The 13,648-nt window shown below is 40.4% G+C and overlaps 1 protein-coding gene across 1 annotated transcript in view; it reads right to left on the bottom strand.

Annotated features, from left to right (window-relative positions):
- ERC2 (ELKS/RAB6-interacting/CAST family member 2) overlaps window positions 1-13,648 on the bottom strand; it is a 612,577-nt gene that overhangs the window by 579,012 nt on the left and 19,917 nt on the right. The window lies entirely within an intron of this gene.

Here is a 13,648-nt window from a genome sequence, read left to right on the forward strand (position 1 = left end):
ATTAAGCTAAATACTATTGAAATTAACAGTGTCCTTAGGAAATGTGGGTCTGGGATGCTGATTTCATCACAAACATAGTTTCTCTGTTTGCCAGTACTTTTCCCAGGCAGTTCAAGAACCATGAGCAGCTGTAGAAATCCAAGTCATCAGAAAACTCAAACAAAGGATCTCCTTTCCAGCAAAGCAAAATGCCCTAAAAAGACCTCAGCATCTGCCTTCTTAGCATCAGAGGCCCCGCACCTTAATCTAAGGTGATTTTTTAATAGTTCTCTCTTCCCTTTTGTTCCACTCATTTGTGAAACATGATCCCTTTAACTCCAGGCCAAGCACCATACTTCTAGCATCACCCATAATCATGTCAATTGTTTTTGACTTTCAAGAATTAACCAGTGCCTGATATACCTTACCCATTTCTCTTTCCCCAAATACCCAAAAGGAGGTCCTTTCCCATTTCCAATCCTGTGTGAGTGGCTCATAAATTTCTTGAAGCCAAGAGGATTATTAAGATGACACCAAAACCCTCTCCCACCAGTAGAGTCAGAATTCTCACCCAAGACTTTGGGGCCAAAAAATGCACATATTTTTCTAGCCATCTGGAATTTGAAATTGTTCCCCTTTGTTAACCTTCAAACTAAGAATGAACATCTGTCAACTGAGGGGTTGACTAGAGCAACCCAGAGAGACAATGTCCCACCTAAGACAAGCAGCAACTGCTTAGCTCTAGATCACTGGGTTCAGGGCTACCAGATCTGCCTGGTGTTTGAGAAAATTCAGAAATCCAGGTTTCTACATGAAGTCCCCCAATTTTTCAATGTTGGTAACTAATTTCCAAGGTCATACAGCCAACTTGTGGCAGAGCGAGAATTAGATCTAGGTCTCCTGGCCTCACGAACCCCAAGAGGCCTTGGCTTTATACGTACTTGTGCATTTCATTTGATAAGTATTTACCAAACAACTGCTATATTCAGGGATATAATTTTAATAAGTGGATAGATGGATGGATGGACAGATGGACAGCCAGATATTAAGTAACTAAGGGAGAAAGCAAGACGTAATTCCCAAATTTACAAAATACCTTGAAAAAACTGAGATACAACATTAAATCCATAACTATCATCTTCCTTCTTAAAATAATTTTATTTTCAACTGACATTGAATAGAGAATAGATTACACCATCTGAAAACTAAATGTAAGGCAAACACAGGCATTCTACTTAAGCCAGAGCATCTTCCACTGAGAAAGCCATGACTACGGAAGCACTGTAGTTCTGTGACCCACAGGTAAAACCCATTCTTGGATTACTTAAGAACCTCTTCCCCCTCTGCACTCTTGGGAGCATGGAATGTATTTCTGCAGTATTTCTATCAGGATGGTAATTAGTACATCTGAGGAATGCCATCAACAGCAAAAGTAAAATTAGCTTTTACTTGTAAAATTTCTCCCGGGATATGCTGGTGGCTTCTGTCTCCACCAAACAGAATAATGGGCTTACTGTGTCACCCCACAGCAAGCAAATCACCCCATCTACAGCACCTGAATAAAACCCCAGCACATCAAAACGGCAGCAGCCAACCTCTGCCTGCTCCAGCCACACCTGCCTCATGCTCACCCACCCCCCCATCAAATCGCACTCACGAGTCATACCACAGCACCGGCACTTTTTGCCATCAGGGCACTCTTAATTTCCTAAAATTGTTTTAGGAGCTTAGAGTTGTGGCATGTTTCAGCCAACAGAAGACTTTGAGACAATTTTATTCGGTATAGCAATGCAGCAGGGAAAATTGAGGTCCAGGGAAATGAGGTAATTTGGCCAAAATCACATCCTGTTTTGCATCAAAGTCAGGTCTACATTAATTCCTAGTCTGGGATTTTTCCTTTTGTTAAACTGAACAGTCTCCCTAGGTTAAAAGTTACTTCTTTTACTCCACAGCTAGGAAAGTGTCTTTATCTGGACCTTTTCTGTCCACCTCCTCCCTGGGTCTGAGGAAGAAAATCTTCCCCCTATCCCCAAGGCTGACTTATCTTCTCCTTCCTCTTTGACTTTGTTCCACCAATAACTCCTCTCTCTACCAATCCATTCCCTATGAGTTAAAAATGTGACCAAGTACATCACACATTGGTGGCAGGAGATTCCCCAAACTCCACATCTCCTCCAGTTACCACTCTTTCAAGTTAAGCTCCTTGCAGGAAGAGTATAAAAGTCAACATTACCATTTCTAATCCACTGCAGCCTAATATCTACCCTTACCACTCAACAATAAGGTTTGGCAGAGGCCATGAGAAAGCCAATTCCACCAAACCCACATCCCTACTTTGCATCACCACCCAGATCAATGAGGCTGTGCAACAAAACATGGTCAAAGAACCAAACTTCTGATCAACCCCTTCCTAAGTCTCCCCAGTGGCTCAAACCCAAATCCATTGATTCCTTTTGTTTCCCACACTGAAATGGAAGCTCCAGGAATTTTGTCTATTACTATACCCTCAGCACCTAGCCCAGCGCAGAGAAGTTCAATGTTTGTTAACTTAATCCATTTCAGCTATTTAGTCATTATCTTGTTTAAATCTCTTGGGGAGCACCACTGATGTCTCCTGTGGAAAGTGGGAGGTACATCTAAAGGCAAGTGGAGAGACTGGAGTCAGAGGACTTGATTTGGGAGACCATTCTTTTGGTAAAAACTACTAAAGTGTCATTATAAGAGTTTTAGCTAGACAGAGATGATGCAGGAGATTAATTCCATAGACAGAGATGAGCAAAGGAGCCCAAAGTTTACACAAATCAATCAATCACTTCCTCTGAGTACTCAGGATACTAGCTGGTAGGGTCAGTCTATTTAGACCTGGAAGCCATGTGATCTTCTTTGGGCAACCAGAGACTTTGCCTTTCCTGAAGGATCAGACGATAATGTTTACTGGAAAATCACCCTCATCTTTTTTCTCTATTACTCCCTATAGAGACACAAAAATTTACAGTTTTCACCTCATGCCACAGAAAATGTTTTAATGCTGCCTACCTGAAAATGCAACATGAGTCTTCCCCTTTTTTTAGCATGAGAAAGGTCTGGCTATGGTTCAAAGTTCTCCAGAGCAACCATTTGCGAAACAACATGAACTGGCTTAGATTCAACTAAGGCAGTCCATAGTTCAGTCAAGAAAACTCTCCTAGCCACCACTAAGAAACTCATCTAAATTTGGTTTCAAGAGCAGGATATTCTAACTCCACTGGCTCTGAAAAGGAGAGAGAACAAAAAGACAAGGAAAACTGTTCCCAAGATTGTGATATGGCACCCCCTTGGAAGATCACAAAAATACTTGTGTATCCAAGATGACAATTTGGAGATGACATCTCCCTCTCTCTCTCTCTCTCCCCCCCCCCCCTTTCACGCACACATTAATAACAGAAAAGGCACATCAAAGAATTAAGCCAAGGGAAACTAGGCTGCTCTCAACTCAACAGAACAAGAGTTTCTATTGAGTTCACAATAACCTTTCCCTTTGACCTCAGCATATTGACAGAGGAGCTTTTAAACTCATCCTTCTGCTGTTAACATGACAGTCCCAGGGGAGTTCACAGAGCCAGGAGCACATAGGAAAAATCATAGAAGCAAAATACAGTTTGTCACAATAGATGCCTCCATATAAATTTAGAACTATACTAACTTCTCTTTTTCTATTGCAGAATAGTTGGCATAAATATCGTATTACATTCATAGTGATTTGATATTAATACACATTACAAAATGATCACCACAATAAGTCCAGTTACCATTTGTCATCATACAAAATTATTCCAATATTATTGACTGTATTCCCTATGCTGTACATTATATCTCACAACTTACTTATTTTATACTGGAATTTTTTATCTCTGTCCTCTTTACCTATTTCATCGACCTTCTAATCCCCTCCTCCCTCTTGTAACCACCAGTTTGTTTCCTTTATCTGTGAGTGTTTTGTTTACTTTTTTAGTCTCCACAAGAAAGTAAAATCATAATGGTATTTATCTATCTCTGATTTCCTTCACTTAGCACAATGCCCTCTAGGTCCATCCATGTTGTCACAAATGGCAACATTTCATTCTTTTTACGGCTCAGTAATATTCCAGTGTGTATGTGTGTAGGCATATTTACACCACTTCTTTGTTATCCATTCACCTATCAATGGACACTTACATCACTTTCACATCTTGGCTATTGTAATAATGCTACAATGAACATAGGGGAGCATATATCTCTCTGAATTAGTGTTTTCATTTTCTTCAAATAAATACTCAGAAGTAGAATTTCTGGATCATATGGCAGTTCTATTTTTAATTTTTTGAGGAACCTCCATACTGTTTTCCATAGTGACTGCACCAATTTACATTCCCAACAACAGTGCAGGACGGTTTCCTTTCTCCACAGCCTCGCCAACACTCATCTTTTGTCTTTTGACAACAGCCATCCTGCGAGGTGTGAGGTGATATGTCGTAGTGTAACTTCTCTTGACTCAGGGAGGAAGGGGAATGACCTCCATGGAGCAACTTCTCTTTCTTCTCTTTAAACATAAATACAGTACTTGGACCACTAAGTTTGCCCTGCCTTCAACTATGCTTCATGAAATAAGTCTCCAGGCAACTATTTTCTCTTGGTCACTCTCTTTATTGAGAACCTGTACTCCCCACCACCCACCCCTGCTCCCACCTTCCATACATTTAAATACTTAGGGACTGCATCCAATGCTACCTTCCTTATGTGAAGTCTCCCTTCATCTCATCCGTCTCTGTGCTCCTAAAGCATTTTAATTGTATCTTTAATTATGGGTACAACTTTCTTCCCCTTTTTATGGGTTGTTTTTCTATGGGTTTTTATGGGTACAGCATCTTCCCTGCTAAAATAGATTCTTATGGCAGGAACTGGGACCTACTCATATTTGTAACTGCAAAGCTTCTAAACAGAGAGCCCTGACTATTAATCAGTCAAGATGCACTGGGTTATTGCTAACAAAACCTCAACTCAAATTGGCTTACACAGGGACACTCCATACTATAGTCAACCCTGACTTTGAAGACCAGCTTTGGAGTTAGTCTGTCTGAGTTCAACCCCAGCTGTGCCACTTGCTAACTGTAACCTTGGACAAGTGACTTTCCCTCGCCTTGCCTTGTTTGCATATAAAACAGTGATATTACTAACAGAATCTACTTTGCACGGTCATCATGTGGATTAAATGAGATACCATATACAAGCCCTTCAGCACAGTATTTGAAAGATCATTATTTTATTTAGAGTATATGTAGGAAGTTCTTCATGAGCTATACTGACCATTTTTATTCTTATCAAGGGAAATACTGTAGTGACATGGTGTGGGGAAAGCCTCACATGCTTACCTGAGAAAGGCAGGAGCCCTGACCTTCTCCAATCCCTTCCAGAAGCCCTACCCTGGCTGGGTGTTGGGAGGATGGTTTATCCACTCTCCTGGACTCTAGCTAGGCTTCTACAGAAGAGAAAACTCACATCAAGGGCTATTCTCAGAAAGGTAAGTAAATTTGGGAAGCTCAAACTTCATGCTCATGTAAAGTTTCAAGGTAGAGTCAATTGTCCATCAAAAACTAGGTATATCACTGCTGTGCCCCTTATTCACATTCTGTATGGATAAAAGAAATGGGTCTCTAATTATTGCCACTGGACAGTAAGGGGACCAAAAGGGCCCCTTACACTTCTTTAGAATCTTCTTCAGCCCTTATCATAAAAATGGGAACACAGTAGGTAGCCAATTAACCCTTACTTGATAACTCCCCAAAATATTTTGTTCCTTGCTCTATCACAAATGCCTACAGCATAATTTAATTTGCAGTATCAGATTTTATTTGCAATTACAAAGAAGCAAAATAGAATTATCAGAGGTGAATTGGGAATTTAAGGGTCCAAGACAAACATAATGAACTAGAAATCCTTAATGATGATATTTAAACATGAACTTTACTACGACACCCAACACTATGCAGACTCTTTTAAGGTAACTTATTCTGGAGGTGGACTAACATCTACCACCTCTAGTATATTCCACCTGAGTACATTTAGTGAATGTGGTATGGTCCTTCCACAAGTTTCTACTCTGCTGATGTACACACCTTTTAACCATCCCCAAATCCTGGCACATGTCCCCTACTTCTCAGCACAAATTGAATAGCAGTGAGCTGAAGACATGTCTCACATTACCAAAAGCTCATTCATTTCATTAAGTACTAGGAACTACTCATTCCTAACACATGTGCAATATTAATGCAGTACCTAAATATTCTTAGATGTCCGTGGGGTTCGGAGCAGGGGGTAAGGAAGTGAAATGACAATTCAGCTATGCACATTTTTCTACGGAAAATTACAAAGTTTTCATTGGCTTCTCAAAGACCACATGACTCCCACAGACAGAGGTTTTTTAAATTTGGTAAAGCAAATTTCATGTATTATTTGCTGCATTTCTAAATGTGAACAATTTCTAAACTTGGTCATCATGTGCATTATTCAACTTTCCACCTCACATTTTTACTTATTCCTATTGGTTTCAGTATTCCTTGAGGTCTTTTATATATTTTATGTGAATATTTCAGAAACATGCCTAGTTCTAAAAGTTGCAAATCCTAACTAGCACCATAATATCATCCATTCTGGAGACCCAAGTCTAAGGGAGTTTATAAAAAGTGGAGATTTTTAGAGTTTTATGGAGGATACAATCTGACATTATATAAAGAAGCCACATGGGCCCACTAAGATGAGATAGCATGAATTGATCCTGGTGTCAGTCAATACCACTTTTAGAATTTCTCCGGTGGGCACAGAGGTTGGAGTTGACAAGGTGGGTGTGAAGATCAAGAGACTCTAGAAGGCTACTGAAGTCGCTGTTGAAATAGTTAGGTATAGACAGATGAGAGTGAATAACTTTCTTTGATTGATCTTGGTCTTCCTAATAACTGAAACAAGGCAAGCTCCCAATTACTTGTTACAGAAACCTATTTCCTAGCAATGGCTGTCCTTTCCTCCTACCCACCTACCTACAAGCTCCATTGCTATAGAATCTACCCATCCTGCCTCTTTTTCAGAGTCTCTTTCCATAGCTCTGCTGGGGAGTATGGATCCCATGACTCCCTTGGCCACAGCTAACTAGACCTAAAATAGAGTCAGGATTCAAGCTGGCCAGTCGGATTCTTGCTTCTCTGAATTTGAATCTGAAACAGCAGCTCTAGGCGGACTCCAATGAGCACTGGAATAGAGAAGACATGTATACTTTCCTTTAGGGGCCATTTTTTTACAAACCGCATATAAAAACATAGCAAAAGAGAAAACACAGTGAGGAACTGACTTTGTCATTATTACTGATTACTTTCCAAATAATTTTATTCCAGTCCCCCAAAACACCTGGCTGCCCCAACTACCCTTATGCTCTGGGAGGAAGTCCTCTACGTTCCTAATAAATCCCCTTTTTTCCCTTCAACATGCTTGAGTGGATTTTTGCTACGTGCAGTTACATTCTCTCTTAAACAAGAAGTGATTGAATGAATCAGTAAATAAATGAGTTGGATTCTCAAAGAGGACAAAGAGGTTTCATAGGGAACTTGCTAGGAGAGAAAGAAATCAGGAACCCTGGCACCCAAGAGGGGAAGATCTGACTTTGAGACACAAGATTTGGAACAACCCTAAAGACAAATTCTGAATAGGTGTGACATAAAGAGGAAGCTGAGAGGGGCAGTTGAGGGACTCCTAGGCCAGGAGGCAACTTATGTACCCTGGAGTTCCTGTAGATGGAGGCAAGGTCAGGAAGAATTCTAACTGCATTAATGAGACCCTCAGTGGAGTCTAATAATCCATAATAAAGAGCTTCCCCATCCCTAAAGCTCTGCTCTGTGGATCCAGTGAATCTGTCAAAGTCATGACTACCTGAAAGAATCTGCTGGATCTTTAATGAAGCATCCTGAGCAATAATCGCTCTCATTTCTCTGCCGTGGTTTTAATTCTCCAGCCAGTCATGAAGTTGCTTCTCCCATCCAAGACAGGAGTGTTCCTTTGGCATTCTCTGCTCATTGACTTGACAAGAACACATTCGCCCCTTCCTGCTTGCCCTCTCTCCTCTGCTGCTCCCAACCATGTGCTCCCTTCCTCATTTTTGCTTTCTACCCTTTCTGTACGCCTCTTCAACAGCATCTAAGATACTGTCAGCAGCACTGCTACTTCCACTCTATACGAGGCTTCCACTTCAGCACCAAAGTCTCTGGTTTTCAAGCAAATGTGTTGTGTTCCCCTTCAAGACAGTGGAAAGAACACAATTTTGGAGCTAAGCATACCTGAGATTCAAATGCCAACTACACCTAATGGTGAGACCTCAGGCAGGCCACTTAATCTCTCTGTGCCTTGTGTCTCATCGATAAATAGGGATGCCATGTGTCTTGCATGGCTGTTGAGCTCTCACAGAAAGCAACTCGTAAATCCCTGGTACATAGCAGAAGCTCAAAAATGTGAATTCTCTTCGAGGAAAAAAAAAATACCAGACAACTGTATGGCAACTACCAGATGGAAAGGGGAGTGGGGAGGTAGAAGAGGGTATGGGGAGGGCAAACAGTGATGGAAGGAGACTTGACTTGGGGTGGTGAACACAATATAATATACAGATGATGTGTTATACAATTGTACCCGGGAACCTATATAATTTTATTAACCAATGTCACCCCAATAAATTCAATAAATAAAAATAAAATAAGATAAAATAAAATGCTTATTCTCCCTCCCTTTCAAGATCAACATCAGACATGGACAAAAAACACCATAAAAAGTAAGTGAAAGTATAAAGAAATGGCAGGTTTAAAAGCAGGTTTCATTTCCTTAAAGTGTTGTTCATTTCCTTATAATATTGATCTCCATTTACCAAATGTCCACTTCTATAAGAATTCAAGGTATTTGAAGATTCATGCATAATAGTCCAGGCCAAGATTTATTTATTTTTTAAAAGACATTCACAATTAATTCTTTCCCTCAAAATGATAAATCAAGTTTTATCTTTTATGTCATTATTTTTAAATAAATAAATAAATGTTTAATAATTTTTATTTTTCAATTACTGTTGACATACAATATTATATTAATTTCAGGTGTATAACCTAGTGATTGGACATTATATAATTTACTAAGTGATAACCCTGATAAATCTAGTACCCATCTGACCGTACATAGTTATTACAATATTATGGACTATATTCCTATGCTGTACTTTACATTCCCGTGACTATTTTGTAACTGCGAATTTGTACTTCTTAATCCCTTCACCTTTTTCACCTAGCCCCCAAACCCCTCTCCCATCTTTCAAAACCCCAGTCCCCCAACCCACCATATATATAATTTTGATAATCACTTTACAAAGTGAAAGAACTGAGTGTAGGCAAATTATCAAGAAAATGAAGATATAGTTATCATTCAAGTAACTCAAAATGTCTCAGTCTTCTACCATCCTAGTCCAACAGTGTGGAGGGCTGTTCCGCAGCATCCCCGGCTTCTACCCACTAGATGCTGGGAGCATATTCCGCCCAGTTTCAACAACCAAAACTGTCTCCAGACATTGCCAAATGGCTCTTGGGTCTTGGGAGGCAAAACTGTCCCAGTTGAGAACCACTAAGTTAACTTGATCAATATACAGATAGTCAAACCAGACAGTACAAGCGCAACCATGGGCTTATAACATAGGAAGTAGCTGCCTCAGTTGTTACTTCTTGTCTCCAGAATGTTCCTAATAAAAAATAAAATGGCTGTGTACCGCTGGCTTCTCAGAGAAACGGGGAAAATGGCATGTGCCAGAATTCTGTTTGTCAAGCTGCCCCAGCTCTTGGCTGCATGCCCACATTCTGCCTAAAGCCCACTTCCCAAACTTTTCAAAAGGCTTTCCACAGCTTTCAGAACCTGACCTTTGGAGCAGCTTTATGTGTGTGTGTGTGAAATAGATTTACAATTTTCTGTATTCCTGCAAAGCCAAACCACTTATTGAGTCCAAATGCCAACTGGGGATGGTGGGAATTTGTGCACAGATGTCAGTGGACTCCAAAACAACAACACAAGAGCTCCACCTGCAACTAATTATAGAAACTGAAATTGCACTCTGGCCAGAAGAGGCCAGTTCAGAACCCACCCCATCTGCTCTGGCCGATAAAATCACTCTGTTACTTTTTCTCCTGTCAACATAGACTTGCTTCTTAAAATCCTCTGAGGATGCTGTCTGTAGGGAATTGTATCAGGCAGTGAATGCTTTGGGGGTGACCACTCCCTCTGCCTTCCCCTCCCGGAGCTTGGTTTCAATAAGTGTCTTTGGCACAAGTGAGACTAAAACCTCACTGAAATATTCCAAAATGTTTTCTTTGGTTGTGAGCTGTTGCTCTTCCATAGCCAAAATAAAGTGATCCAGAGAGAAAATGGAACATGGAAGTCATTTAGCTCTCCCAAGGTCCAACATACAAGAATGTTTATTTTCCTCCCATTAGCCAAGTCTTTCATAAGAAAACCTGGGAATAAAAATCTCTAAGGCTACTAATACAATGCACATGGCTGATCCTAGGGCTGACTGCAAGAGATTACTGAAGCAAAAACCAGCTGACATCTGTGACAAAGATGTATAGTTCACTTCAAGTCATTCTCCTACACGCTGGCAGACAAAGAAATCAACTGCTGGCTCAGTGCCATCTCATCTATCTTCAGAACTAAAGGAAGTTTCTACCTACCCATGAAAGGCATTAAAATTGTGGTTTCGGTCTAAGTAGATCATTGCCTAAATCTGGACCAAAGTTTTTCCACCTTTCTGGAAAGACAGACAAAAGCTACGGTTCTCAGAAAAACTGAGGAAGGCTGCTATTTCAAGATGAGGAAGATGGACACTTTTTTTTTTTGGTCCATCTAAGATACAACATTTCAAGTTATGTTATGGTGCTAAACCAGTTCATATTATCCAGTACTAAACCCATGTGCCTATGCAACACTGGGGAAAATACACACAGACACACACATTTCAAGTCAGAGTTAAAATGAAAACCATATATACAGATATGACATATGATTGACTTCTTATTTCTCAGGTCTCTTGATAGGACTTATAAGCCCTAAAACATTTGGAGAAAGAGAGTGATCAAGGATAGCTCAAGTCAGTGCAGAAGACATCTGTTTTTGTCCTAGAGCAACCTTCATTTCAGTAACTTTGAAAACTGCTCCTCTCCCAATGACTTCTGTCCTAGTTCTAATATGGTCACCAGTCACAGTAACCCGTTTTCACATACCTGTCCCCACCACTGCCACATACCCTCACCAAATCTGGAGGCAGGACATAATTAAGGCAGGCCCAAATCCTTCCATAAATTTTCCAAGTGGGAAGTGAAGACATAGGTATCTCTTAAGCCTTCGGCTGCAGTACTGACAGCCAACACAGTCTACCACATGAAGGAGAAATGAGGCTTGCACATAGAGGCCGATACAGAGAACCAGGGATGAAGCAATGGGGAGACACATAGCCCTGGGTCCAGTCAACCCCAAGCTCCAGATTTGAGCCTTCCTGTAATTTAGTTACAAGAACTAATAAATTCCTTTCATTGCTTATTCAGGCTTTGAGTAGCATTTGTGTCACTACTCTGGAGGATTGCCAAATACAATCAGTAAGTAGATTTCTTCATTCTAATGTGTAAAGTCCTTTAAGATCTCATTTCACCTCTTGAAATGCACCTATTTTTATGGTTCTCACGTCCAGTAATTATTATGAATAGCAGTTATTAATGATTTTCTTTGTTTTATCAGTTAGGAAGGTATTGAGCTACAAGTAATAGAATATCCTAAGTAGGGGTTATTTTCTCATGTGACTAGGCGTCTGGAGGCAGGTAACTGCTGGTGGTGGCACAACTGCTCAGAGGTAGCAGGGCACATGTATCTGTGCTCGTCTTGGTCTTTCTTCCACAGATATCACAGGGATGCCACAGCTCCCAGCAGGAAGTAGATTTCCCTAACCTCACTGACTCTGGCCTTGGCCACATAACATGCTTTAGGCAATAGAATGTTAGTGGATATAGTGCAAACAGAGGCCTTAAATGTGTTTGTGGGGTTTGGTTGGACACTTGATGTCTGCAATCCACCATAAGAACATGAAACCCTAAGTAGCTGCTGTTGTGAGAAGAATGTGGAGATATGACATGTGTTATAACTGAACCCAACTTGCAGACTAGAGCCTGGTGCCCGGAATCTAGACCTACCCAGCTATGTTGCAGCCAACTTACAAATATGTGAGGGAGAGATAAATGCTTGTCTTTCTGAGCCAACTAATTTTGGGATAGCAGGTTACACAGCATTACTGCAGCAATAGCTGCCTAATACACAGGTGCTCAGTTTCAGATAAAGTTTCATAGTTAAGTAAGTTTGGGAAATTACTGAATTGAAAAAAATTTAATAAATATTTTTTAACTGCAAGAGTTAGAGCATTTCACATGCTGATGTGATATATTCATTTTGCCATAAAGAAGTACCACAAACTGGGTGGCTTAAACAACAAAAATTTACTGTCTAGGTTCCAGAGGCTAGAAGTTCAAGATCAAGATGTCAGCAGGGTTGATTCCTTCTGAGGACTGAGGGAAGGTTCTGTTCTAGGCCTCTCTCCTTGGCTTGCAGATGACTGTCTTCAACCTGTCTCTTCACACAGTCTTCCCTCTGCGCATGTCTATGTTTGTGTCCTAATTCCCCTAATAAGAACAACGGGCATATTGAATTAGGGCCCACCTTAATGACTTCATTTTAACTTGGTTACTTCTGTAAAGACCCTATCTCTAACTAAAGTCACATTCTGAGTTACTGGGGGTTAAGACTCCAACATCTCTTTTTTGGGGGACATAATTCAACCCATAACATATGCATTATGACTTTCCAGGATAGGAGTATCTAGCATGTTGTGTCTCAAGTCTATTTGGCCAGAGAATACCCTTTGGAAAATGTTATTTCCTCAGAAACACTTTGAAAATACTGGCTTTGAGGGATCCATGGATCTCAGACAGAGTAGCAGAACTGGAGCCTGGAAGAAGGCACAGGAATGAGACAGGTCTATTTGAGTAGTAAATGTACTTAAGTCCTACCTACAAAGATGAAGGGACCTGACACTCCAGGGCTGAGCTCCAGGGTTGATTCCACAAACATTCAGTGCTTAAGGTGACTTGCAGCTGCATTTAACTATCGGTGGGCCCTTCACAATACAGCTGCGTCAACCACCTCCTCAAGGGGAGATAGAATGGATTCTATCGACCACTTGCAATTGGGTCAACTCTTCATATCTGGAAACTCACAATGAAATAAGTATTTTAAAACAGAGTGGAATCACCCCTATTGAAATAACCCTGCAGTTATACCAATAAAAGAGAAAAAAATAATAAAGGAAACACAGAAATGTGATCTATCTTGACCTTTTCAAGTTACAAGCTCAAAATGAGAATCAAATCACATATTGCAAGTAACTCAAAAACTCATCAAAAACCCATATTAATATTGATTTAGAGAAGATTATTCCCTATTGTGTTAAGCCAGAAATAGAAATTATCACATAACCATTGCTTAAAAGCCGTAGCATTCCCCAGACGGGTTTACTTACACTTCTTAGGTTACGTTTCCCAATGACCTT

Source organism: Miniopterus natalensis, chromosome 15, assembly GCF_054644295.1.
Source record: "Miniopterus natalensis isolate mMinNat1 chromosome 15, mMinNat1.hap1, whole genome shotgun sequence".
NCBI classification, from domain to species: Eukaryota; Metazoa; Chordata; class Mammalia; order Chiroptera; family Miniopteridae; genus Miniopterus; species Miniopterus natalensis.